The sequence below is a fragment of the Myodes glareolus genome, chromosome 14 (genome assembly GCF_982192425.1).
Source record: "Myodes glareolus chromosome 14, mMyoGla1.1, whole genome shotgun sequence".
Lineage (NCBI taxonomy): Eukaryota > Metazoa > Chordata > Mammalia > Rodentia > Cricetidae > Myodes > Myodes glareolus.
In genome coordinates, this window is record NC_142039.1 from 54,042,252 (window position 1) to 54,070,234 (window position 27,983).

General features: G+C 46.0%; 2 long non-coding RNA genes across 2 annotated transcripts; one reads left to right on the forward strand and one right to left on the reverse strand.

The window, feature by feature from the left end:
* Positions 1-363: 363 nt before the first annotated feature.
* LOC146892040 (uncharacterized) lies at positions 364-27,978 on the reverse strand. The gene is made up of 2 exons (XR_015005144.2): positions 27,759-27,978; positions 364-4,259 (listed from the first exon to the last, which is right to left on the reverse strand). It is a non-coding gene; the product is annotated as an uncharacterized LOC146892040 (long non-coding RNA).
* Positions 4,889-6,795, forward strand: LOC148119878 (uncharacterized). Its single transcript, XR_015734880.1, has 3 exons — positions 4,889-5,025; positions 5,137-5,297; positions 6,549-6,795. It is a non-coding gene; the product is annotated as an uncharacterized LOC148119878 (long non-coding RNA).
* Positions 27,979-27,983: the final 5 nt, after the last annotated feature.

Below are 27,983 nucleotides of genomic sequence, written 5' to 3' on the forward strand. Positions count from 1 at the left end.
AGCTGATTCCCCCACTCCTGCCCAGATCACCAAAGCAGCAGGATGTGAGCTGCCCCACTGAAAGAGGTACTGAGCCACATGGCTAACATAGATCAGAAAAATGGGTTAATCAAGATGTGAGCGTTAGCTAATAAGAAGCCTGACCTAAAGGGCCAATCAGCTTTATAACTTACAGAGATCTGTGTGTGATTTTTCTCTGGGACTAATTAGCTGGGGGGCTGGGCGGGACAGAAAACCCCAACAAACAAGCAGCCCACCCCATGTTACATATACCACATTTTCATTTCTTTTTAAACTTGCATTTTTGTGTACGAGTGTTATCTTAGGTTATTGCTGAGATGAAACACCATGACCGAAAGCAACTTGGGGAGGAAAGGGTTTATTTCAATCACAGTTCCATATAATATTTCCTTATCAAAAGTAGTGAGGGCAGGAACTCACACAGAGCAGGAACCTGAAGGCGGGAGCTAATACAGAGGTCATCAAAGGTTGCTGCTTACCCAGGCTTGCTCTCCTAGTTCCCTCAGCCTGTTTTCTTATAGAACCCAGGACCACCAGCCCAGGGATGGTACCACCCACAGCAGGTTGGGCCCTCCATCAATCACTAATTAAGAAAATCCCCTACAAGCTTGCCTACAGCCCAACGTCATGGAGACTTTTTTTTATTACAGTTGACATTCCTTCCTCTCTGATGACTCTATCTTGTATCAAGTTGATATAAAATTAACCGGCACAAGTATATTTCAACCTTCTCGATAATCCAAACAGTAGAAAAACAACACGAGCCACACTATTGCTGTCTTATAAGATTTCTCTCTCTCTCTCTCTCTCTCTCTCTCTCTCTCTCTCTCTCTCTCTCTCTCTCGTGTGTGTGTGTGTGTGTGTGTGTGTGTGTGTGTGTGTGTGTTTATATGTGTATTAGTGTATGCATATGGAGGTGGGTACCTTAGAGGACAGAGGAGGGCACCAGGATCCCCTGGAACTGGAGTTACCTGCCTCTGAGTTGCCATGTTGGTGTTGGAAACTGAACCTGGATCCTTTGGAAGAGCAGCAAGTGCTCTGAACCACTGAGCCATCTCTCCAGCCCCATGCTACACTGTTTTTATTTCCTCTCTCAGTAAACGCACACCCCACAACACTCCCCACCATCATTGGCAAGACAGGATGGAAAGGAAAAAGACCTGTGTCCTCGTTTGCTGTCTAAGGGACTGGTTGATATACAGACAGACCCCGAAGCTGTCTATGATGGGATTCCTTGGTTGTCCACATCTATCAGAACCCCGGTGGCTTCTTTCTGCATTTCAAACATGTATTTGCTACTTGTCTTGTTGCTGGGACAAAACGGCTGCTAAAGCAGCTGAAAGAGGGCACAGTTCATCATCACAGGGACATCATGGTGGCAGGGTCTTGAGGCCATAGTCAGGCAGCAGAGAAGTCTGTGTGTTCAGTTGGCTTTCTCCTTTTTATTCAGTCCAGGACGCCAACCCATGGGATGGGTCCTCTCACCTCAATTAGCCTAGTCTAAATAATACCTTAAAAGCATGCCCTGAAGCTTATCTAGTGTAGACAACTCCTTACAGGCAAGCCCCAAGGCTTGTCTTCTAGGTGACTGTCACTGCTGTCAACCTAAGGGTGTTAACCCTCTCAACGCAAATCCTCAACGAGTGGAAAGCATGGTTTCCCCATCCTCATCACCTCCTTCCTTCCTTCTCCTCCTCCCCACTCAATCCTGAACCCCACGATTCTTGGTGGTTTCCTATATCAAGGATCTCCTGGAATTCTGTGCTCCTGGGGCATCCTACTGCATAGGAGTGGGTAGCAGGGAGACGGACAGAGACATGATGCACACCTCCTCTGCTCGCGTACATCATTCTTCACTTACAGAGCCCAAGTTCGCATCTTAAACAATGAAGCATGTCAATATGGTAGCAGTCAAACCTCACACTCAAAAGTGCAGCCGTTTTGGGCACAAGTTCCTGTACCATGTCATATGCCCGTGAAGTAGGCGTAGGCTGTGCTGAGTGGTCACAGCCAATTGTTTTCAAGTCAGATGAGCTGACAATACTACAAAGAGACTTTCAAACCCACTCACTTCTGACCCTGTGCAATACAACAGATGTTTGCCATGTTATGCAGTGTCCGTAACCCTTTCTAAAAAGGATGGGAAAGTATTCCTAGAAACACTGAGTGGGGGTAATGAATTTTCACACAGGCCCACATGGGTGTGTGGGTGTGTAAGACAGTTAGAAGCTAGTCTGTGTGCTGTCAGTTTTTTTTAATAAGTAGAAGAATTGTGCTATAAAATAATGACTAAGAGCATTGCATTGTAAATAAACCATGGATGCCCCAGTATCGTTTCTTAACAGCATCAAATAGCAAGTACTATATGCAATGGCAGGGGTATGCTTGTCAGCGACTGGCAACACCATCCATTTCCAGCAACAGCGTCAAGAACACAGTAATGTGTCACAGTGTGATGTCACCTTGTGACATCAATAAGCATCAGAAACGTTCAGTCCCGTTATAATCACCATTATACATGTAGCCCATCGCGGATCAAAGCAATGCTACGCTGTGCATAGTTTAGCTTGTTCTGGGACGTGATCCCAGGGAACAAAACGAAGGAATTGGAAGAGAGAAGTAGATTTCCAGGCTGGTGTGGGTAAATAGGGCTCACTCAGTCTCACTGGACCATTCAGACTGCACCTCTGCCTCAGAACCCTGGGGAAGTGATTTATCCGCTGACTCCCACCTTGATTGGAACAGCGAGGCCCTAGGGTTGTTCATCAGCCCCTCAGCATCCCCAAGTTTGCACATGTCTGGAATGGTTCAGCAGGCTTTTCCAAGTCACCCGACCTGTGTAGTGGAGGGACCTGGGGTGGGGAAGAAACACTGGTGCAGCCAGGTGAGGTGTGAGTCAGGCTATACCTGTGCACAGCTGGCTTCCACGGCAACACTCGCCTGAGAGAAGCATCCGCTTCATTCTCCACAGCATCCAGCCCAGTGCACCTCAAACCGAGTGCAGAGACCTGCTGCTGCACACCTGTGGTTCCCCTCTCAAAGGCCCTGGTTCAGAGGGACAGGAGCAGGGGCTGAGAAATGGCCTTTCCTGTATGTTCTCTATGTGGGTGACATTCTTTATGGTTTATGTTTTAAATGTCCCCTAAAGGTTCTCATGCCAAGGCATGGGTTCCAGGCCTATAACACCACTGAGAGATGGCAAAGCCTTTAAAAGGTGAGAGGAAGTTAAGTCATGGGACATAAGCTTTAAGGGATTATTGGGACCATGGCGCCTCTCTCTCTCTCTCTCTCCTCCTTTCCCCTCCCTCACTTTCATTCCCCTTCCTTTTTCTGTTCTCCTTCCCTCTCTCCTCTCTCCCCTGCTTCTCCGTCTCCTCCTCCCGCTCCCCTTCCCCTACCTCTGCTTCCTGGCCACCATGAGGGAAACAACTTTTCTCTGTCTCATGCTTCCCACCATAATGCTCTGCCTCACCACAGTTCCAAAGCAATGGAGCCACATGCCTATGGATTTAAACGTTTGGGACTGTGAGCCAGAATAAACCTTCTTACTTTTAATTCTATTTTCTTGGGCGCGTTATCACAGCAACAGAAATCTGACTAATACCATAGGTATCTGCTCTGTACAGACCGGTCAATAAAAAAGTTTTTTTTTCCAAGATGAAAACTGATATTTCCTATAATTACATATGCATAATATATAATAATTATATGCATATAAAATAATAAAAAACAGAATTGCCATGCAGTCGCCCCGGAAAACCAACAGAGAACCTGCCCATATAATGACAATCTAGTGAGAAATGCCACAGCCCAAAGTGAAGAAGCCGACGGAGAGATTCTGTGTGCCTTAACTAGGGCTCAAACCACATCCATTCTCAGATTTCTGCAGGACCAGAAACCCTAGAGTCGCTGGAAAATCAAAGATCAGGAGAGCCAATAGGATCCTCACTGCCCAGCTCCTTCCCTCCCCCTACAGTCTACAGGTTCTATATTCCCATAGGTCATCCACAGTGGGGAGGGGGAGGGGTTCCTGGTACAGCTCATTTCTTAAGATTCCAGCAGTCCTGCCAGTCCTTCAAGCCCCGGGGTGGCGAAGGTTGCGCTGTTGCAAAGGTTGCACTGTTTCTGGTCCCGAGGACTTCAGCATCCCTGGTGGATTCCCTAATTCTGACTAAAGTTCATTGGTATTGTTTTCAGTTCAGCCATCTTCTTCCTCCAGAGCTGAGTTTTGACGGTGTCTGAGGAAAAAAAAAAAGAATCACTAGAGCCAGGTGCTTAACTAGGTTGATGCTTCTGGGGCTTTTCGAATGAAAAATCACCCTGTCGACACTGAAGATGATACTGAAATTTTAAGACTGACTTATGGGAGCAGATGAAATATAAGATGAATAAACAGATAAGTAACACATAAAAATAAAGCTGGGGCCCCCGAGATGGATGATCGCGGCGATTAAAATACATCCAAACACGGAGAGGAACGCAGTGGGGATGGATTTTTCTTCCAAACCGTGAAGAATTTGCTATAGGCAAGGGAGAGGCCCCAAGGTGCTAATGCAGTGCTATATAAAACTTTCCGCATCTGCACACGCTCTGGGAACAAGGAACCCTGGCAGGAGAAAAGAAAGGGCCGTGAAGCCATGGGCACGGAACCTTTCCGACTCGTCTTGGGAAACAGGAGATAAGATCAACCCAGAAATTGAATAATCCAAGAACACCCTGATAACGCAGAGTGTTGCAATCAGTTTAAAGTTCACATCTTGCTTGATTTACGCATCCATAACAAGATCAATCAAAAAGCCAGTGGCAGTTAAGTCACCTGACTCTATTCTCCAGCCCTCCCCCAGCACTGGCCCCACCCCCAGCCCAGGCCCAGAGGTCTGTCGGATGGTTTCTGGTTTCTGGCGTCTGTCCGGAGGGCACAAGAAGCCTTCTGGTCCGCGGAAAGGATGGGCAGTTACCACAGACCTTCTGGAGACCTTCCAAGAGCAGTGCTTAAATTAGACAGTGGGGACTTTCATGGGAAAGGGGGGGGGGGGGGTGTTTTAACCTCACAGCATTTCCAGAGACCCTCGGTTCTGTTTTTACTGTTAACACTGTGCCCTGTGGTTTTTCCAGACTTCCAAGCCTCCAGTGCCCCTGCTGTAAGACTGAATCCTCCAGAATTCTAGAGCTTCGCTGAGAATAATCCAAAGTGTCTATGACTTTTATTCTGCTGGTCACGGATGTAGGACACATCAAAGCTTTCATCTCAGATGCTTCTCCAGATGTAACATGAGGTATGGAGTTGGGCAGTGTTGGCACACCCCTTTAATCTCAGCACTTGGGAGACAGAGCCAGGGAGTTCAAGGCCAGCCTGGTCTACAGAGTGAGCTCTGTAGTACATTGACAGGGGTACACAGAGAAACCCAGTCTCAAAAAACAAAAACAAACAAACAAAAAAGAGATATTGGCCTTTAATCTTCTTATCAAGGAGTTAATCCACTTTATTGGTCACAAGGTTTTAATTCAGGTGATGAAATGTCATTATCATTCCCAAACTAGTATTGCTGGTAGATGATACGTAAGTACTTAATCCTATGACTTGATCTTGTGGCATATCACTGCGTCAGCTTTCATTACTATAATAAAACACCTGACCCAACCTACTTACAAAGAAAAGACATTTATTTAGCTCAATTTGGGATATTCTAGGACATGGTACCTATAACACATTGGTTCTAGCAGGGACACGGTGATTGATGAATGGTGGGTGGCAATGTCAGGGAGAATGTGCCAGAATGAGCAATCATATCTCATGCCAGGAAGCAGAAACTAGAGCCCACAAATCTTTCTAAGGACGAACTCCCAATAGCCTAAGGACCTCGTACTGGGCCTTCCTCTTTCTTCCTTTCTTCCTCCCTTTCTTCCATCTTTTCTTTCTTCTCAAGGCAAGATTTATTTGGCTAAGGTTTGAGAAAAGATACCCTCAGCTGACATAGTGGTGCCTTTAATTCCCTCAATTTTGGGGGGCAGAGACAAGCAGATCTCTGTGAGTTTGAGGGCAACCTGGTCCACTCCTTCGTGGCAGGGCAGGCAGGGCAGGAACATGAGGCACCTGTTTACATGGTATCTCTGTCAGGAAGCAGACAGTGATGTCAGGAAGTGATACCAGACTACAAGGGATCCAGGCCCATCCCCAGTGACCCACTTCCTCCTACAGATCTTATGTCCTGAAGGCTCTACAGCCTTCCAAAATGGCGCCACTAACTGGGGATCAAGAATTTTAATGCACGAATCTTTAAGGACCATTTCACTTTTAACCACAACATTCCTCCTCTGGCCCCCATAGATTCACAGCTATCTCATAATGAAGAACATATTTTCATCTGAACTTCAAAAGTCTTATAATCTTTAACAGTCTTACCACTGATGTAAAGTCCAGTCTCTTCAAATAAGCAGCAAACAAAGACCCTGTAGAAATTTTTTTTTTTTAAAAAAAAGAAAGGCTACATATTTCCAACACACAAAGTGTGCCCCACCTCTTGCAGGTCTACACCATTCTCCAGCACCGTCACCCTGGATGGAAAGGTTTCTACATAATAGCCTTCAGGGATCGGAAACATGAACCACGTTCAAGCAGTAGTGCCCTGTTTTTGCAAACGAAGATACTAAACACAAGAGGGACTAAGAGATTGGCCAAGATCATAGAGGGACATGCATCCAGCTAACCCAATTGATCTTGTTTGCTTTTCTGTTTACTGTGATTAAAAAAAAAAACCCTTCTGACTAAGAGTATGTGTTGTAGAAGACATGGGCTGTTTGATTATACTTTCAGGCAGCAGGCCTTCACTGAGAGAGGGCAGGGCAGGAACTCAAGGCAGAAACCTGGTGGCAGGAACTGAAGCAGAAGTCACTGAGGAATACTGCATACTGGCTTATTCTTACTTAGCTTTTTTATACACCCTACTTGCCTAGGGATGGTGCTACCCACAATGGGCTGGACCATACCATAGCAATCATCAGTCAGGATGATGGCCCAAAGACATTGTCTTAGACAGTGTTCTATGGCTGTCAAGAGCTGCCATGATCACTGCAACTCTTATAAAAGAAAACATTTAACTGGGGCTGGTTTACAGTTTTAGAGGTTGAGTCCATTACTGTTATGGCAGGAAGCATGGTGGCATGCAGGCAGGCATGTTGCTGGAGAGGTAACAGAGAGTTTCACATCTGGATCTGCAAGCAAGATGAAAGAGAGAGGCACTGAGCCTGGCTTGAGCATTTGAAATCTCAAAGCCCACCCCCAGTGACACACTTCCTCACAAGGCTGTGCCTACTCCAACAAGGTCACACCTCCTAATCCCTGTCAGGTAGCCACTCCCTAATGACCAAGCATTCAAATTTATGAGCCTCTGGGGGCCATTTCCTATTCAAACCACCACAGACATGCCCACAGGTCAAAGTAATCAAGGCAACTCTTCAACTGAGATTACCTCTTCCCAGGTAACTGTAAAGGATGCCAAATTGACAATGGAGACCAAACACCACAATTCTTTGCAGGGACCTCTTTGTTCCCTGTCTTGGAGCCACTGATAAATCTAGAGAGGTATTTCATTCTTATAACTGAGACTGAGCCAGGGACACTACTGAACATCTTACAGTGCGACATCTCTAGCACACGCAGTATGACAGAGCATTAGCTTCCTGTGTCAACAGAGCCAAAGCGACCAGCCAGGTCTACCTGCTGCTCTGTGTTATAACCCTTTCTCACGTGTTGCCTTGTCTTTCTCTTTGGCAAGACGTCTTTGCTGGATTAAATCCTAAGTGTTTCTTTCAGATTTACCCTTGACATATTAGGTGGGAAACTCTTCCCCACACCCAAACTCACACCCACTTTCCTTCAGCCCTCTTCTCCCAGAGTTGAGATGTAGGCATGATTAACTACTTGGCAGAGTGCTCGTTCTAAGAGAACAGAGTGGCAAGCTTAAATGTTCTGTGGTGAGCTGCCAGTTGCAAGATTGATATACCCAGGGAGCTTTACCGAGCAATTTTTTTGAATCGCCGTATAAAGTTAAAGAAAGAAAACAAATAGCTCAAGCTTCTCCAGCTTTTCCTATACAGTGCAATGTCATTCCATTCTAGAGTAGCTCCAGAAAAGTCTAAGGGTAGGGCTACAGTCTTTGATGCCATCTAAATCTATTTCTGTTGCTAGAACAAAACACAGAAGACCAAGTTAATAATAGAAGCATATTGGGTTTTAGATTTCTAGAGGCTGGGAAAGCTAAGGAGATGGTGCTGATACCCGTCCATCATCTGTAAAGGGCCCCATCTTTAGAGATGCAGCAAACTGCTGCCTCAGGTCTCAGTTCCTCTTCTTATAAATGCACAGATGCAGCTGATGTGGCCCCACCTTCATGACCTCATTTAACACTAATCACCTCACAAAGGTCCTACCTACCTCACCAAATGTCATGATTTAGGGATTCGTTTTCAGCATGGAAGCTCCGGCAGTACACATTCAAACCATAGCGGAGAGGGGCTAGGCTCATCCACTTGGGGAAATGTGCTGGACGGTTCCTATGCCTTGGCCTTTGGGTCTCCACTGGGAAACACAGAACACAGACATCGGATTGTGGCTTTTCCTTCTCCTTGAGTCCACAGCCTTGTTTCTTTCCAACTAACTTTCTGGAAAGGGGAAACAACTTTGTTTCCAAATTGAAGGGGTGCTGGCAGATTAAATTTTTTTTAAAGATCTTGCCTTGTCCTCACTAAAGGAAGGCCGGAGGCAAGTCTAAAAACATCTTGAAGACTAGAGCTAAGGAAACTTCCAAAACTCAAGGTCGTAAGTGGAACCATTCGTGATATGCAGAAGAAATCTGATGTGGTGAAGTACCTGGGGAGCAGGACTTAACTTAAGGTGTGGCCCTAGGATGGACATGGAAATCTGATGTTTTTTAAATGCCTTATGTGCAGAAGCATCTTGAAGCATGTCTGTGTGCCCACAATAAGTACAAATACCTAGGCTGAGATGAACCAGGATAAGCTGCCCCCATGTTCCCAGGCCAACAGCCCCTCAGCTAGCGTTTCTCCTGAGCAACTCTTCACCGCAACACCACTTCCAACTCCCACAGCTCAGCTCAGAACTCATAGGCAGCTTGCAGCAGACTTCTTGGGTTCCTCCTTTGATGTAAACTGAGTCCCCAGGATCCTGGTAGAACGCTGCTCATTGGTAAATCTGGGAAAGACCTAAGATCTCATGTGTCTGACAGCCTTCTGGCCAGAGCTGGCTCTGCTGACTCAACCCTCTCTTTGAGTACCAGTGATGGAATTAGGAAACCAGCATGCCTCTAGACAGCAACCCCTACTCCAGAATCTTCTCCAACGATAATGAATGCTGAGACCCATAATCTGATCACTCTGTGAAACTTCACCCGTGACCTTTGCTGTCAGGGTGAAATTCAAATTCCCAGTTGGCAATTCCAGGCTCTAGAAGACCAGTCTAGGAGAAGTTCCCTTTATTTCTTCCCATCCCGGAGATTTGGCTATGAGCAACTTCTGCTGCCAGTCAGCAACCTAAGGTCCACCTTTTACGACAACACTGTCCTCTCCCAGCCCCAGCTGCTGTCGTCTTCTTCGGCCTGGGACACTGACCCCCCCTACACACACACACACACACACACACACACACACACCTCCAGCCAGCACATGCTTCAAATACCCCTTATCCCCAGTTTTGCCTTCTGTATTTTGTTGCCTCTTTCTGTGACTAATTTATGTTGAGCTTTAGTAAAAACCTGTATTTATGGGGGATTGGTACCACCCACAGTTTCTGGCATCCAGTTATCCACTTGTGGTCTTGGAACTTTTCCTGCCATGGACTAGAGCAGACTAATACACAGCACACAGGCCATCGTGACCTGGTCCTTTACACAGATTTGTGTGTCCCCAGTTGAACACTGAGTCCTCTAGAGAAGAAACTAGACCTTATTTAGTTAGTCCCATTTATTGACATAATGCCTCGTACACATTATCAAGTAGAACGTAATCTTAAGAAATTAAAAGTCACATTTATTCCTGTCTGATCATATCTTCTTTTCTTCTTCAAAGAACTCTAAGGTCTTAAATGTATATAGGATGAGATTGTTTTCTTAACTTTTTTAAGTATATGGGTGTTTTGCCTACATGTAGGTCTATGTACCCACATACATGAAGTGCCCCCCCAAAAAAGCCAAAGAGGGCATTAGATTCCCTGAAATTGGGGTTTCAGATGATTTTGAGTGCCCACATGTGGGTGCTGAGATTCAGTCGAACAACAGATCCTCTGAAAAAAGCAGCCTGTTCTCTTAACCACAGAGTCCTCTCTCCAGCCCCTAAGGTAAGGTGATTTTAGTTTTAAAATCATTATAAAAATAATATTATATTGAGGGCTTGTTGTGTTAGACATTATTCTAAGTACTTTAGCCTTCAGGTATTCAATCAAGGCCCACCCCAGTGACCTATTTCTGCCAGCCAGGGCTAACCTCCTAGATGTTCCACAGTCTCCCAAAATAACAACATAAGGGTCACATGCATTTAAAAACTCCTGTGGGAAATATTTCAGACTCAAGGCATCCATCTGAGGAATCATAACTCTGTTCTGTTCACCCTGTCTTTCTTGGGGCACACCCATGTTATAAATAGACAAGCCCTCCTCAAGGGTTTTCTTCACAGTCAACTCAGGCTGGAGTGCGGTTAGGGCCTGCTGCTGCTTCCTTGTGGATCAGTGCTAGGCCAAGTGTCTCACCCTGACAAGTGGTTCTGCAGGGCGCAAGGCTTAGGGAGGGAGTAAGGTGCACAGGGTCAAGTTCATAGCCAATCACAGGGCAGGCGCTACCACCTCCAACCTCCTGGACAGCATCAGACTCCAGCCAATAACTGAAGCACCACTTAACTGTGACCCGCTGCTCCGCAGACTTCACAAGGTGAACCTGGCCTCCGCTGGAGCTTGATCTAGGTGTGGAACTGCTCTCACTTTTACAGTGGCTCCATAAGAGCAATGCATCGAAAATGGACGGAGCTAGAAAACATTGAGTGAGGTAACCCAGACCCAGAAAGACCATTACCACATGGACTCACTCATAAGTGGTTTTTTAAACATAAGGCAAAGAAAACCAGCCTACAAATCACAATCCCAGAGAACTTAGACAACAATGAGGACACTAAGAGAGACTACATCGATCTAATCTACATGGGAAGTAGAAAAAGACAAGAGCACCTGAGTAAATTTGGGAGCATGGGAACTTTGGTGGTAGGGTTGAAGGGGGGAGGGGAGAGGCAGGGAGAGGACCAGAGAAAAACGTAGAGCTCAATAAAAATCAATTTAAAAAAAAAACAAAATAAAAAAATAAATGTTAAAAAAAGAGCAAATGCATCATTTGTTGATACCACCATCCCTAGAATGCTCCTCCAAGAATCCTTATGCTGGTAGATGCACTGTTCCAGTTGCTCAGCCAGTAGGAGGACCAAGTTCTCCAGGATGCTGCCTGAAACTTGGGTGGAGGAGGTGGGTGTGACTCAACTTTTCCTTTGCCCAGCCTTATACACACACACATTTTTCTCTGCCTGAGTCTCTATGAAATACCCTGCCCCCTTTTGCAGAGTATAACTACTCTCAGCTAAGCAAAGCAGGCGTATTTAGGGGGTCACCTTTCAAAGGTCCCTTATCTTCATCAAGCTGAGCGCACCCAGAGGCATCTGCCCACCATCCTAGCTTCTCAGGTGCATATTCAAGACTGCACTTATCATTTTTCCTTCTTCAGTGATGGACTTACATTGAGCACGCTCAGAAATACACTCACCCTTAACGCTTTCCCAAGTAAAATCCCCACGTTTCCCTCATTTATGCAGGGCACTGCTTTGGAAGTAACTCCTGGTCTCTCTGTACCTGCTGCAGATGATAAATCTTTCTCCACTGTTTTACGCCTTGGCTAGGCTCATTTTGGCTTCATGCTCACCAAGACAGAAACTCTGCATACCCAGTTATACAGCACGCGCCCGTCTGTCCTCCCAGGCCTCCTCTCACCTCCTTCTCTAGTGAACTCTACACTTCAGACTCCTCCAACCACACAGAACTGTCCGTGCCAAGGAGACCAGACATGACATGGCCTTGCTTTGCTGTTGGTAGTTTTCCTGCATGAGATGCCTTTGTCTTTCCTTTCCCACACCATCCACCTGGTCACTCTCTAAGCATCTCGGAGTCATTCAGTGGCCAGTTCCTCCCCTGGGCAGAAATGTGTTACATTACCACTCGACCCATACTTCCCTCTGCACACTTTCTCACGATGCCTTTCTGTGCTGTGGTACTCTCAGGCTACTCAACCCCAGAATTTGGTTATTTCCTATTCATCTGTCTGGTCCCACCGTCCGGCGTGCAGCAGGCACCCACCATCATCCACTTTCTGTTGCAGACTCCATAACTGATAGCAAAGGCCTATACAGATCAGAATTCCAGAGGCTGAGATGTCCAAGAGTAATGCCAACATCTGTTCCACACCGTTTGAGTGCCGTTTTGCTGCATCAGAACAGGATGGAAGGTATCAGAGGGTCAAAGCAAGTGTGCAATCTCAAGTCTGTCCTCTCTACTTAGCCAGCCATCATGGGCTGGGTGTGTGGCACATGCCTGGGGAGGTAGAGAGTTTGGAGCCAGTCTGATGTACATTGTTGGTTTAAGAACAGTCAGGACTACATTGTAAGAATTTGTCTCCAAAAAGGAAAGCTATCATGGGTCCTACATTCATGACCGCATATAATCCCAATAACCTCCCAGAGAAACCCCACCTCCAAATACAGACATCATTATCATAGGGGCGTGGAGTAAATTTTCAGTAACACTTGGAGCACATACCTAAACCACAACAGGGCCTGATTAGCATTTATTCAATCAATTGCATTTAAATTCATAGAGACTAAAACTCTTATCCTTATGTGACTGGCTCATTCCAAAACCACTGGCTCCTTTAGGCTTCTCCCAACCATCATCTGCAGGACTAGGCACACACAACAGCACAGATGTGACCAACACACATTCTGGAAAGAGGACTCAAGGTCGCACACACACTGACAAGGCACAAGAGTGTGTCACAATAGCCCTGGAACTACGCTTGACCAAGTTTCCAGATGGCAGTGTCAGTGGGGTAAAGCACTCCTGTGGGAGATATAACCCCCCTCCCTCTCTCACTCACAGCCACTCTACCCTGTGGTAGATCCCATTCTCCTCCACCTCACAGCTTGGCCACTATCACTCATCTATCTTCCTATAGGTTTTTTTGACCAAATCATAGAAATTACGTATAGTGATTAGTCTTTTAAAAATATTTTTTATGTGTATGGGTGTTTTGTTCGCACGTATGTCTGTGTGCCATGTGCATTAGTGCACAGGGAGGACCAAAGAGGATGCTGGAGCCTCTGGAACTGGAGGTACAGATAGGCTGTGAGTCAACATGTGGGTGGTGGGAACTGAACCCTGGGTCCTTCTTCAAGAGCAACACATGCTCTTAACCATTGAGCCATCTCTCCAGCTTCATATTCACTAGTCAGTATCCAGATGCCATCTTTTAACTTCCAATGACATCATGACCCCTGCTAGGTAATGAGAAAATAAGGTCAGAACCCGTCAGAGTAGCCCGGAGACAGTAAGAGACATGATTTCTGGAGATGTGTGAAGTTGCCTCCAGAATGCGAATTTAGAGAGAGGTAGGAAAAAGCAAGCACTAGGGACAGAGTGCCTGAGTCACCCACAAAACTGGTCCACTGAAGTCTTCAGTCTCACAGGAGGCCGTTGAAAAGCAATTATGTCATGAGGGTGGAGTCCTCATGAATGGACCAGTATCCTTATGAAAGAGTACCTCTTCACCCTTTGACCCATGGGTGTGAGGGCAGTGAGAAGGCCTAGGCCATGAACCAGAAAGTGCCCCCACCCCCACCCCACAAACACAGTTTAACGCCAATGCCTCGATCTTGAACTTTTCAACCTCCAAAACTGTAACCAGTAATGTTCTGCTGAAAAATGTTGCATAACCTAGGCCTGCAAACTTGCTCAGTGGATAGAGGTCTCTTCTATCCTTCTTCTTCACTCTGAAGAAGTCCGATGACCCGAGTTCAATCCTTGGTCTCCACGAGTTGAAAGGAAATAGCTGAACCCTGCAAAAGTTGTCCTATGATTTCCACCTGTGTGTGCACACATATTAAATTTATGAGTAGAACATTTAAAGCCATTATGACCTAATGTATTTTTGCTGTGTGGACTGAGATGAAAAGGAAAGGCCAAGAGAGATGGTCATGGCTGGTTCACTGTTAAGAAGAGTGAAGGACACTTGCATTGAATTGCACGCATTTGAGGGTCTGTGACTTGGCCCCTAGACTATGTCAATTCTTTCAACAACTATCGAAGTTCAGTGTGTTGTGCACTGATCTAGACTTAGAGGTTAAAGTAGACACTCGGAGCACTGGTCTTCTATAGCCACTGTCGTGTTCAGTTAAAAACCAGTCCAAACCAGGCAGTAGTGGTGCACGCCTTTAATCCCAGCACTGGGAGGCAGAGGCCGTCAGATCTCTGTGAGTTTGAGGTCAGCCTGGTCTACGAAGCGAGTTCGAGGACAGTCAGGAATACACAGAGAAACCCTGTCTTGAAAAACAAACAAACAAACAAAAAACAGAAAACAAAACAAAAAAAAGACAGTCCATCGTCCCAAGTTCTCTTCCATTCTATACCATTTGTCATAAAAGCACCATGCGACAGTGTCCATTCATTAAATACAGCTCAGTTTAAATACTTCTTCCTCTTACCCATTAACCATTCACACACACACACACACAGCGACTCCTCCAAATCTATGCCCCTCTCCCACAAATCCAAATAACCAACAACCCTCCTTTTAAAGCAGAGGATTAAATTTAAAGAGAACTGAATCCCTGCATCAGGAAGGAAGCCACTAGCAATCAAGACCCTACACAGGGAGCCATCAGTGACTGTGCTTGAAGAAGGAGAGTGGAAAGAAGGGGAGAGAAGGAGAGAGGAGAAAAGAGAGAGGAGAGAGGGGAGAGGAGAGAGACAGTATGCTCAGCAGACATCATGCAACGAGCTCCTCTTGAGAACGATGGCTCCAGATGGCGCTTATCAAGCTTGTTGGTCAAGAGGAGTTCCACTGTTTATTGCAAAGAGACAACAGATCCTTTATCACCGTTTATTGGCCGCTCCTGACACATCAGCGACCGCTGTGTACTCCATCATTTTGATGGATGGATATTAATGTAAGAACAGAGCTCGTCAAAGACTAAAGAGCCACCTCCGTCTAAGGTTCTCAATGACGACTTATAATTGATAATTAATTTTGCCAGTCATTTCTATCTATCACAAACCAGTGAGAAACTGATGTTCACCCCCCTAATTTATGGTTTGTAGGAAATAAAAAACAATTATTGCTCACCATCCTTCTACCATCTAGAAATGTGTGTTTGTTCACTGATAGATCACATGTCTAGCAACCCCAGAACTGAAGAAAAGTATTAGGTTTTTTTTTTTTTTAAGGTTTGTTTTAAGTTTTTAGTTTTTTGAGACAGGATTTCTCTGGCTGTCCTGGAACTCACTCTGTAGACCATGCTGGCCTTGAGCTCACAAAGTGCCCCCTGCCTCTGCCTACCAAATGCTGGGATTAAAGGTGTGTGCCACCACCACCCAGCTAGTTTCTTTATTTTTTGACTACCTCATCATGCCAGTAAAAATGGCTACCGTTTATTGGAAGTCCTTCACACCATGCACTGTGCTGGCCATTTTCCATGAAACCCCTCAGGCAGTGTCCACAGATGCTGTGAGATCTGCTGTCCTGCCCATTTGATGATGAGCTGTACGATGCAGTGGCTTGCCCCATGTCTCCTGGCTGCCCCAGGAGCCTCAAAACCAACCTAACTAGACGTTCCCCCTCCTAGCACTCCATGTTGTTCTGAACCTCAGGAGAACGACAGGACCCCTCTTCTTTCTGGGCAAGTCTGATGACAGTTCACAGTGAAACTGTTCGCATGACAAAGCCCATCAGGCCAACCCACCAGCTGGCCTCTTACCATGGGGGAAAGAGCGTGACTGTTTCCAGCGGTACACCAAGGGCAGTAGTTTGGCTTGATCTGGAAACTTTGCAAACGGTCACGGTTAGAAAACTGAACTCAGAATCCAAGTTCTGGACCGGTTGCGGTAGGGCATCCATTTCATCTCAACACTCAGGAGACAGAGGCAGGTTGAGTTCTGTGAGTAGAGGCCAATCTGGTCTACATTGTGAGTCTCAGGCCAGTCAGAGCTCCCTGGTGAGATTCTGTCTCAAAAACGTAGAGAAGAGGAGGAGGGCGAGGAGGAAAATTCGTATGTCTAGTGTTTCTAGATTATTCTTGGAAACATGAATCCTCTGAGCCTGTCACAGTAAACTGACCATTTTGCGTTTTACCACTGTGAAATTGTTCTAACTCCATGGCAAAGGTTCACACTCTCCCCCAACTTTCTGAATAAGTTAAATTTTATAAAAGAACTACTTTCCTTGTTAAATATATACATACAAGGGAAGATAGTAGTAGTTGACAAGTTATTAAAACATTTATTGTCTTAAAAATAAAAGTTACAGTAATATGATTTCCTAAGCTATGGCTTTTAACTTCTTTTTTATATTTTTTTTCCTGATTTTTAGACAAGGTTTCTCTGTAGCCCTGGCTGTTGTGAAGCTCACTATGTAGACCAGGCTGGCCTCAAACTCATGGAGATCTACCTGCCTCTGTCTCCAGAGTGCTGGGATTAAAAGTGTGCACCACCACTGCCTGGTTTCAGTTTTTAGTACTTGGTTCTGATCTTTCAATTGCTTGGAACATAGTATTGGGATTCACATTGAATAAACAACCATAAACAACTATAAACAATGTACATAAACAACCAGTTTCAAACCATGACAGTCATACACTAGAAATTTAAAAAAGAAAAAGAAGGAAGAAAGAAAGAAAGAAAGAAAGAAAGAAAGAAAGAAAGAAAGAAAGCCTTTTGAAACATTAATGGTGAGTTAAGGGGGTTTCCTTTGCTCTTAGTTATAGCTGGGCACACCTTTAATCCCAGCATTCAGGAGGCAGTGGCAGGCAGATCTCTGAGAGTTCGAGGCCAGCCTGGTCTGCAAGGGCTAGTTCCAGGACAGGCTCCAAAGATACAGAGAAACCCTGTCTCAAAAAACAAAACAGAATTACAGGGCTGGAGAAATGGCTCAGCGGTTAAGAGCACTAGATGCTCTTCCAGATGAGCCAGGTCTGAGTCCCAGCACCCACATGGCAGTGCCCAACCATGTCTATCTTCAGTTCTGGGAGATTTGACCCCCTCTACTGACCTCCATGGATACTACATGCACATACACACATGCAAAGCATCCTTACACATAAAACAAAAATAAATAAATCTTGTAAAATACAAACAGAATTGTAGAAGTAATTTAAATAGTTAAGGCATAAGCAAACATGCTGCTATTTTCCTGCTCTCCAGATGTATATGATTTCACACATCTGCAGCCATGTATTTCCATTCCCGATGAAAAAAAATGGAACTTATTTTTTAACAAACTATTAGGAAAAATTGTTTTTTTTTATCTGTCCAACAACACCTAGTGGCTGAGTATTTGTGCATCCAATATTCTTTCTCAATACAAATGAATTAAGAATATGTGTGTGTGTTTAAAATTTCTCAAAATCTTCTTATAGGATAGGAAAATTGAGCCTTGAACAAGCCTAGAACTCACAAGGCCCTGGGTTGCATTACAAAATCTGGGGCTTTCATGTCCACTATCTCATGTCATTCTTGACGGTTGTTCAGTGAGGCAAGGGTGTTCTCAGAGAAGCAGGAAATGAGGGGCTGTGCTGGGGCCACCAGAAGTCAGTGCACTTTCTCTCTAAAGCAGCAGACAGTAACTCTGCAGGCTGTGTGGGCTGTTGCAGCCGTTCCCGTTTGCTGGGAAGCCTGTCACAGACAATATGCATGCGAATGCACACAGAAGTATTCCAATAAAACTCTGTGAACACAGGAATTTGAAGTCAGATCATTTTCATGGATCACAAATAAAACTTTGCTCTTGATTTAAAAAAAAAACATTGAGAGATGTAAAAGTTATACTCAATTTGTGACAGGACTGGCCCACTCTGGACAGTAGTTTGCCAACCCTTTGTCTTGAGCACAACATCTTGAATTAGGAAGGACAGCTAAAGGGCTCTGACTCAATTGCCTCTGCTTTCGTGGATGGAGGCCGAAGCCTCCAGAAGTTGGGTCACTTTGCTGTGGTCTGATGGGACAGGCTCCCTGATAGTTCAGGGCACTTCACACCAAAAGGCTCTGCTTAAAATAAAAGCAAATGAGATGCCAATTAAAGAGATAACTGGGAAAACTGCTCAGCAGTCCGCTCAGGAGGAGAATAGCCCATGCTGCCGCCGAGGCGGCCACCACTTCTGCAGACTGCTCTTGGCTCGCTTTCAGAACACTTGAGAAATGGTAACTGGTTACGCAGAACTTGTTCCAAGCAATAGCCAGGGTGACTTTTGCTCTGTTCCTTCCTGGCATGGCTGCAGTTTAACTCCTTTCTGCCTGAGCCATGAAATCCACAAAGTAAGGGGAGTCCATTTTTTTCTCAAACACTTCAACACCTTTTCTTTTCTTTTCTTTTCTTTCTTTCTTTCTTTTTTTTTTTTTTGACAAGAAAGTACTTTATTGAGTATCTTGGCCTTCTGCAGCATTTTGTAAGTGAATTAAGTTTTTTTCCCAGACTCATTCAAGTGAGGTTTATTTCTCTCCACAGAAAGCTCATTTCTTCATCTCCAAGTTGGCGTATGCTCTTTGTAACCAGCTTGACCCATCCAAAAATAGAGCACGGCCGTCAGGCTCAGCGGCTCAGCCAACCCCAGCAAATAGCTTTGGTGCATCATTACCACAGGAAGACAGTGGCTCTCCTTCCTTCTGTGTGCTTGAACTCTGTGTTTTCTAGTTTGCTTCTGTTATTTGAAAAAGGACAAAGTTTCAAGAGGCAGGGGTGGCAGAGCAGCTGTCCCAAAAGTCACAGCTGAAAGAGGAAATGCAGCCACAGCCTGTCCCCAGAAGGGACGTGGGGTGTGTGTGGTGTGTGTGTGTGTGTGTGTGTGTGTGGTGTGCATGTTTGTCTATCCATCCATGGATCAACACACATGCAGACATGTAGAGAAAAGGGAAGGAAAGTTGAACTCTTGTAGAAAGGGGAACAGAACAAACCAGACCGATGAGACAGCAAAGCTTGCTGAGCCCAATGTTCCATCTTCACCACGTGGACAGAGGATAAAGTGTTCTACATGCTCTGTCTTCTTCTCTGCAGCGCTTCCTCCATCAGCATTCACCAGCTCCCTTCAGGGACTGTCTCTGTCATTGTGATCTGCCTGTCCCAAGTCATTAGCCCATGGGGGCCGGGGAGGGAGGGGGAGAAGACACAGTCTCCACAGCTTCAGAGCAGAACGTACCACCTGGCTCAGAGCTGCACTAGATCGGTGAGCACCTTCTGGCCTCCTCTCCTGGCCCGGGACCCTTGGAGCCAGGGAACATGTGTCCCTGTGTTGGGGACAGTGTAATACCAAATTCAAAAGACTAATAAAAATGAAGCAGTTTTAATACACCATTCTGTAAAAATGAACGTCACCGTGGGGACGGGAGCAAAGATGGTTAGCACGCTGATTTGGCACGAGTTTGTGGTTTTAAAAGTCTCCCCCACCTTCAGTCTGCCACCAGAAATGCCTGTCCTCTCTCTCAAGGCCAGGGCTTTCCCCAACCCCACCCCCATCTCATTGGCTTATGACACACAACCTCATCTAACGAATCATTTGGGACTTGAGATTGCCCCCTTCTCTGGTCACAGACTTGGTCACTAGCAGACTACCTGTGTAACTTTCCAATTCCCAGAGTTCTACAACAAGCAAACAGCAGACACCAGGTAGGCGAGAGAGGGGCCTCCTGTTCATCTGTAACTCTACTGGGCTCTAAGCACACCTCATATTGAAAATAAACCATAATAACCTATGTCTTACAGTTGGCCCCTCAGCAGATGCCAGGCCCCGGCAAAATGCCTGGCACACAGCAGCAGAAACGTGTGCGCGTGGTTCCAGAAACTAAGCCTGGCTTCACACTCCTTAATGAAGATTTGGTACTGGTCCCTGAAGGGCCTGCTGCCATGGTGGGATGTTGTACTTCACAAACTCTATTTTTATTTCCAGTAAGGCAAAAGCATCAAGAACTGTGGAGTCTGTGTGGGGAGAAAAAAAAAAAGATTCTAGGCAGTGATGGTGCACACCTTTAATCCTAGCACTCAGGAGGCAGAAAGTTGTAAGTCTCTGAGTTCAAGGCCAGCCTGGTCTACAAAGTGAGTTCTAAGACAGACAGGGCGACACAGAGAAACCTTGTCTTGAAAACAAACAAACAAGAAGGAAGAGGAGGGGAGGAAAAAAAAGAAAGGAGCCCAAACATCTTTGGGGGGGAGCAGGGCAATGACCCCTAGAGTTGTTTACCTATTTCATTCAAGACATTCAAGACAGCAGAAGCACTCAGCTGGCAAGAGTGTGTGGTTTTCCTAAGACCTCTCCGAGATGGTGCAGTAGGGAATGCTGCAATGACTTCTGGACTCATCAGTATGACTTTTGGTCCCATCAAAAGGAGCCAGAAAACTGGAACAAGGCCCTTTTCCTCAGGTTCTTCACCCCTGAGATGGGCAGCATGGCCAGTGTCCCTGACCTACTTTCCTAACTTAAACTACGTGGCCTGGTACATTTGGTGTTGTTGCTCAAAGTGGGCATTTCTTCCCATTGCGACTTTCAACATTCACTGAGCACAAACCATGGGACAGACATACATTCTAAATGGCTTGCTCTGGTTGCGACAAATGGGTAGAAGGCAGAAAAGAGTTGCTTTGTAAGGTTGGGAAATCACTACAGCAGGTGATTTTAATTGGACCTCGAAGACTGACTAGGAAACAGTGGGCATAGCAAGTTTTTCTCTGTCAGCTCCCAACAACCACATGAAGACTTATTATGAAAACTCAGCCAATGGCTTAGGCTTGTCTCTAGCTCTTATAACTTAAATTAACCTGTTTCTATTAATTTATGTGCTGCCACATGGCTCATGGTTTGTTACCTCATCTCCTCCACATCATGAGTTCCCATGTCTCCTTGCGACTCCACCCTTCTCCTTTTGAGCATCCTCTGTGCCTGGAAATCCTGCCTAGCTATTGGCCATTAAGCTATTTATTAAGCCAATCAGAGTAATGCATCTTCACAGTGTACAAAAGGACTAATCCACAACAAATGAGGAAGGAATTTTGGAAGGAAGAGTCTGGGAGGAGGGACTCTCTTAGGGTTTATGTTGCTGTGAAGAGACACCACGACCACAGCAACTCATTATAAAGGAAAACATTCAATTGTGTTGGCTTACAGTTTTAGAGGTTTAGTTCATAATCATCATGGCCGGAAGCAAGGCAGCATGCAGGCAGCCATGGTGCTGGATAAGGAGCTGAGAACTCTTACATCTTGATTCACAGGCAGCAGGAAGCTGTCTGTCTCACTGGGCATGGTTTGGGCATAAATGAAACCTCAAAGTCTGCCACCACAGTGACACAGTTCCTCCAACAAGAACACACCTATTCAAACAAAGCCACACCTCCTAATAGCGCCACTCTCCTGGGGGGCCATTTTCTTTTAAACCACTGCTGGGACATTCTGGACCTTCCAGACTAGACCTCCGTCCAGATCACAACCCTCTGTGACTTTCATAGCATTGTCCACATTTGTTTGCAGGGAACTAGCTGGTGGAGCAGGTTGGGAGGGGCCCGGCTGGCTGTGAGGAGAACTCACTCCCAGGGTGCTGGAAAGAGAACGCGAACCAGAAGCACAAGGACACCCCAACTGCTCACGAAGAAAGAAAAGGCCATTCATGGCTGGCAGGTGTGTGACATTTGCAACCCAGAGGTTTGTTCACAGGGGGGCACCCAACACATTCCTGCTTGTCCATCAAAGGAAAATGAACAGAGCAAAGAAATTCCACAAGTCTTATCGAATACGTACAGACCTTGGTTATCAGGATGATAAAGATTTCTTCTTTGCATTTAGTTCTGAGGTTAAAGACGAATGAATTCCAGATCACTGTTGCACGAACAGTGGTAGGTCTTACTGTTCTGAGAAACTGCTCTACCATGCAGAGTGTAGGTGTTGAATGAAAAAGGATAAGGCAGAGTTCAGTCGCAGGGCTTTCACCCCAAAGCCAAGCCCTGGTGAAGACCTTGGTCAGATCAGAATGTAACCGAAGCTCAGTAACACATTATAATCACTATAAATTATTAATATGATTGAATTGTTAGAGTGAACTCAATGTTCACTAGGGTGTTTTAAAATCAAAACAATCTCTTGGTCTGGAAAGGTGGCTTAGCAGTCAGGAGCACTTACTGGGCAGGTCTCACGGCTGGAGTTGGGGTCCTGAAGTCCAGTAACCCCGTGCTGAATGAGGAAAGACAGGATTATTGCATCTTGAAAGCTGCCAGCCTAGCTAAAGGCTGCTAGCTCCAGATTCAGAGAGAGACCCTGCCTCAAAAGAAGAAGGTAAGGAGTATACAGAAGGCCCCCATGCCCTCCTCTGGTCTCCACACCGATACACAGCATGCCCCGTGCATACACCAGATAGCCAAACTGACACACACAATAAACTTGAGTCATACAGGATTAAGTTGGTTAAATATTGCAAAATACAGTAGGAATGACTTGGCTCTGAGTATGCATGTACTTAATTTGTCAACTAGTCTTCTGGCTTTTTGGTAAGTTTACTCAAGGTCAAGATATTAATGAATAGAAATACCCACAAGACCTACTGTATGGTCAGGAACGTGGTCTAGATTTATCACTTCACTGATCAATTTTTGAGGAGAAAATAGGAGTGGTAGAAACTTTGGTCTTAAGGAGATGGGAGAGTCTGAGCAATTGAGACATCTACAACAAAGCCCCTGGTCCTGAGGCTCAGGGAACATTCTGGAAGAGGGACAGAAATATTGTCAGAGCCAGAGGACCAAGACTTCTGTGAGACAGTGTCTTCCAGACATGGCAGGGGTGCTGTTACCATGAACTCTCAACAACATGACTGTCTGGACATGGCCATACCAGCTGACACACCACCATGGACGGGAACATTTCACAAGGCCCTATCCCTAGAAGAAAAGCTAGAAGCAGTGAGTGACTGCAGAGAGAGGAAGACTTCATTTTCTTCACAGACAAACCCCAATAGGTTTCCATTCTGAGTTGGAAGTCCTAAACACATGTGCATATGGGAGACTAACTAGACTCAGTAGGTCATCTATATGAGAGCATGTGCTTAGGTGTGTACAACAATAATAATTATAGAAGAGGTCATTAATTCGACAGTGCTTCTTGTGCAAACATGAGGACCTTGATATCTAACACACACACTTTGAAAGTCAGACGGTCTCAGCACTTGTGAGGCAAGGGCAAGCAGATCTCTGTGAGTTCAAGACCAGCCTGGTCTACATAGTGAGTTCCAGGACAGCTGGGGCTACGTAGAGAGACATTGTCTCAGCAAAACAAACAAACAAACAAGCAAACAAGGCAGGTGTAACCTTGTGTGACCTATAACCCTGGAACTAAGAGGAAAGAAGAGATGGGAGGCTCACTGGGCCCTGGTGGGCTCCTGCTTGGTTGAAAACCATAGCCACCCTCACATCAATGAGAGACCCTGTTTACAGGGAATAATGTGAAGAATGGTAGAGAAGGGCACCTGATGTCACCACCTGGTCACCACATGCCCATGACTATATGCCTGCACACATACATGTATTTATCACACCCAAGCGGTGCACACGAATGCACACACCACACATGCACACACACGAAATTTCCATTGTAGCACCTTCCTATTTCAATAACCAATACCCCTCAAAACTGAGCTCCCAGCTCTTCACAAACGCCTCGCTGTCGTGGAGTACTCAAGATGATGCCATATAGTTAGTCCGTCACTTGCCCACAAAGTCAGAGATGGAATCTTAAAGGAACAGCTAATGCGTGCATTTTTATAACATTTGACATATATTGGCAAGGAGTGCTTTATGGGAGCCATGACTATCCAAGCTCCCACTGGAACCTTGGGAGGTCGGCTCACAACACCTCTCCCAGAGTTAGGGCTTCATCTTCCCTGAGCCTTCAACAGCACAGATGCATACATTAGCGTGGAATAGCTGTCCAAGGATCTTGTATTTCTTTGTGAGTCTGTGCGAGTTGAAGTATTTTTAAGCCATTGATAAGTTTTGTGTGTGTGTGTGTGTGTGACTCTTCTGTTCATGTCCTTTCTTCAGACTATTCACGTTTTAGGTTTTGCTTTGTTCTTTTCCCTAAAGTAAGTGAGTGACTCAGTAAGTCAGTACTGAGGCAGAGTCTCCCCAGTCTGTCCTGGAACTCACAATCCTGCCTCAGCTTCCTGAGTACTAGGATTACAAACCTGCAGCACCACACCAAGCTCATTTTTTCTGTGACAAGCAGCCATCCTAATAACATATTAATAGTTGATCATCGATTCCTTCGCATTACAAGTGTTCGCTGGTCACCATGGTGCTGCATCCTTGCATGGCTCCAGGGACCTGACAGGATTGGGAGGAGGTGAGAGAATGCAGGCACAGGGACACATAGAAAAGCTGGGATGGGGTGGGCCAGGCTCTCTGATGGAGGGGCTGCAGCACCCCAGAGGCGCACTGTATTTATTATATACAGTCGAGCAGGAGGTGGAGTTATTGCATACAAACAAGGAGGCAGTGTTACTATATCTCTCTGAACAAGGAGACAGGGTTAGCTAATCTCAGGATATGCAGTCTCAGTAGGAGGGCAATCTGCGGGCCACATAAGCACGTGGGAGTGTGGGGACGCCATGGTGGATATTTTTATACAAATGGTCAACATTCAAACTTGGACCATAAGAATGTTTTGCCGTCCCTCTGAGCCTCACAGGTGGAATGGGGCAGGTGGCTTTGCCAGTTTCCCATGGGTCTGAGGTTTTGGTACTGATATGGCCATGCCCTTGCCAAAAAGCACACATTCACCCAGGACTTCACTTGCTCAGGGCTTCCTCCAACCCCTGTGCCATAGTATTTTAGAGGCAGTAATCTCAGCACTAAGATTCAGGAGAAATGACCCTTCTTTCCATGGAGTTCACATCCCAGTCATGTTTCAGAGACCTGATGTTGATACAGTATTGGAACAGTGTACCTGACTTTTAATAGCACTGCTCACATGATAGCCTACACAGTGAACCCTGAGCTCAGGGCTCAGATAGATCTCAGGCACAGCAGTGGGTCAGTCCGTGCTCACCTCCAACACACACACATGCACACTCACACACGCATGTACACACATACACACACAGACACACATGCACACACATCATTCACCATTCTTTTCATTAGTCTTTACCCAGAAACCAGCTTAGTGCTGCTATCCTGTCCTGGTTGGGTTTTATGTCAAGCTAGAGTCATCGGAGAAGGAACCACAATTGAGAGAAGGCCTCCATAAGACTGGCCCTTGGGTGAGTCTGTAGAGTATCGTCTTGGTTAATAATTGATGTGGGAGGCAAAGAGTCCTGGGGTGTCTTAGAAAGCAGGCTGAACAATCCAGGAAACAGCATTCTCCGTGATATCCACTTCAGTTCCTGCCTTGAGTTCTGCCTTGGCTTCCTTCAATGGACTGTAACGCAGGATCCATAAGCCAAATAAACCCCTTTCTTCCCAAGTTGCTTTTGGGCAGGGTTTTGTCACAGCAATAGAAATATAAGGCACACCCCCTTCAAAACCCTGCACAGATCAGTTCCTAACCTTCAGCTACACATCTCAAAGATTTTGCCTGAAGCTCCCACACGCCCTCCTCGACTGAAGCCAACCCCCTAACAAGATCAGCTCTCAAAAGTCTAGCTAAGCCTTGGAATTAGTCAGAGCAGGGAAGAATTTATTCTTTAGTGTTTTGGCATAAACAAAAAAGCAAATCAGGGATTGGTTGTCTTCCAAGATAGCCGAGGAGCAGGTCCTGACCAAAATAGGCCCCCAAGCCCAGCCACATCCAAGCTCCCCAAAGAATCCCAAACCTTCTTGTGCAGGGCGGGCAAGCTCTGAGCCCCTGGGCAAAGGCTTCCTTTGACATAGACCTAATACTCTTCTTGTTCCAGAATCCCTAAGCCCGCCTCAGACACACTAACCTGGATATGTGCACATATGTATGTATCTGTATGCAGATGTGAACGTGTGTGCTTGTGTGCATGTAGTCTGACATGCTTCTGTTTTGTCTCCACCCATGCTTTTGGGGCGTTACTCATTTGTATCTTTTACAGGACACAGAAGGGCCCCCTCACCCCTACTGCCTATGCCCTTCATCCCTCTGGTGCTACCCCCTCCAGTTCCATCTTCCCCCTCACCTCACTTCAGGTGTACCCCCACCCCTCCTTGTTCTCTTCAATGAGAGTTTGTTTCCCATGATGCAGGCCCCTGGCCCACCCCCTTCAGCCTCCACAATCGGCCTTCAGTGGTTTTCTCCCTCCCACCATCCAGTGGCAATTATGGATATAATTGGTCTTCTCTTTGAACAGAAGTTGTGAGCCATTCATTACCTGGCCCTCTCCAATGCCTCCCATGTAAATGACACTTACCAAAGTATCTTACGTCACTCCATGCTTGGTTACAGGAAGACCTCACCCAAGTCTAGCCCAGTCCCGTTCCATCTAATCACTACCTTTCCAAGGACCATCTCCCCACAGGGACATCTGCCCTCTAAAAGCCCCCAAGCTTCTGCCCCTTTAGTTACTCAGCCATTTTACATGTCAGTTGGCCCTTTCACCCACTCCTGGCTATACCACAACTATTCCAAACTAGTGTCATTATCTGACCTTTGCAGAACCCTGTGTCCCTGGATTCAGAGTCAGTACAGATAGATCCCATCAATGCCCTCATTACACCAGCATCCACTCCAACCCAGCCATCATTGCTCATACAAACTTTCTTACTACAAATGACTGTCATTCCCTCGTCTACCATGTTGTCTCCCACCCTCCTCGCTCTCAGAGAACCTACCCCTGAACCAGAGACGGGAAGTTCACCTCCTAGCCACATGTGCTGACTCCAGGTAATTAGAACTTTATGGGCACCCGTTTTAAGATTTCCTAGAAGATGGCCAGCAAGATGGGTCATCAGGTGAAGGAGCTTGCTGCCAGGTCTGAAGACCCAAGTTTGATTCCCAGCACCCACATGGTGGAACAAGAGAACAAATTCCTGCAAGTTGCCCTCTGACTTCTATATTTATCCAGTGGCATACTATACCCCCCCCTCTCTCTCTCACACACACACACACACACACTTTTAAAAGAATTTCTGAAAGAACCCAGAAGTAGAGGCCTTGCTGAGAATATTAAAGGCCTCCCTGGGAATAGTGGGTCCATCACTGGAGAACATTGGGTATCCTACTGGGGAGTATCCTAAGACTGTGTTGAGGTGGAGGACTCCTGGGTACCATGGCAACCCCAATCTGCCTACAGGCTCTACTGATGATAGGAGAGAGGCCTTGGAAAAAAAAAGCAGACTGCCAAGAGAGAGGAATGAGGTTAACAAAGCCATGAGGTGAGAGAGCAGGGTCAGAGAGTGCGGAGCTCCTGGAAAGGCCTCCGGTTCCCATGATGTCAGCCTCACCTTCCTTCGGTGTTTCCTGAGAGTCCCCCGACACCATCAACAAATCCCCCTTCAGCTCAGGGTAAGGAGGTTTTTGTTTCTTTCCACCAGCCCATTCATTCTCGACTGAGAATACCTTTCAACACAGCTGCCGCATTGTCCCCGCCACCCACTTTCCATTCTTTTCTTCTGCTGGAATCTGTTTGCCCGTGACTATTGATACAGTCACACAGCACACAGAGCCTT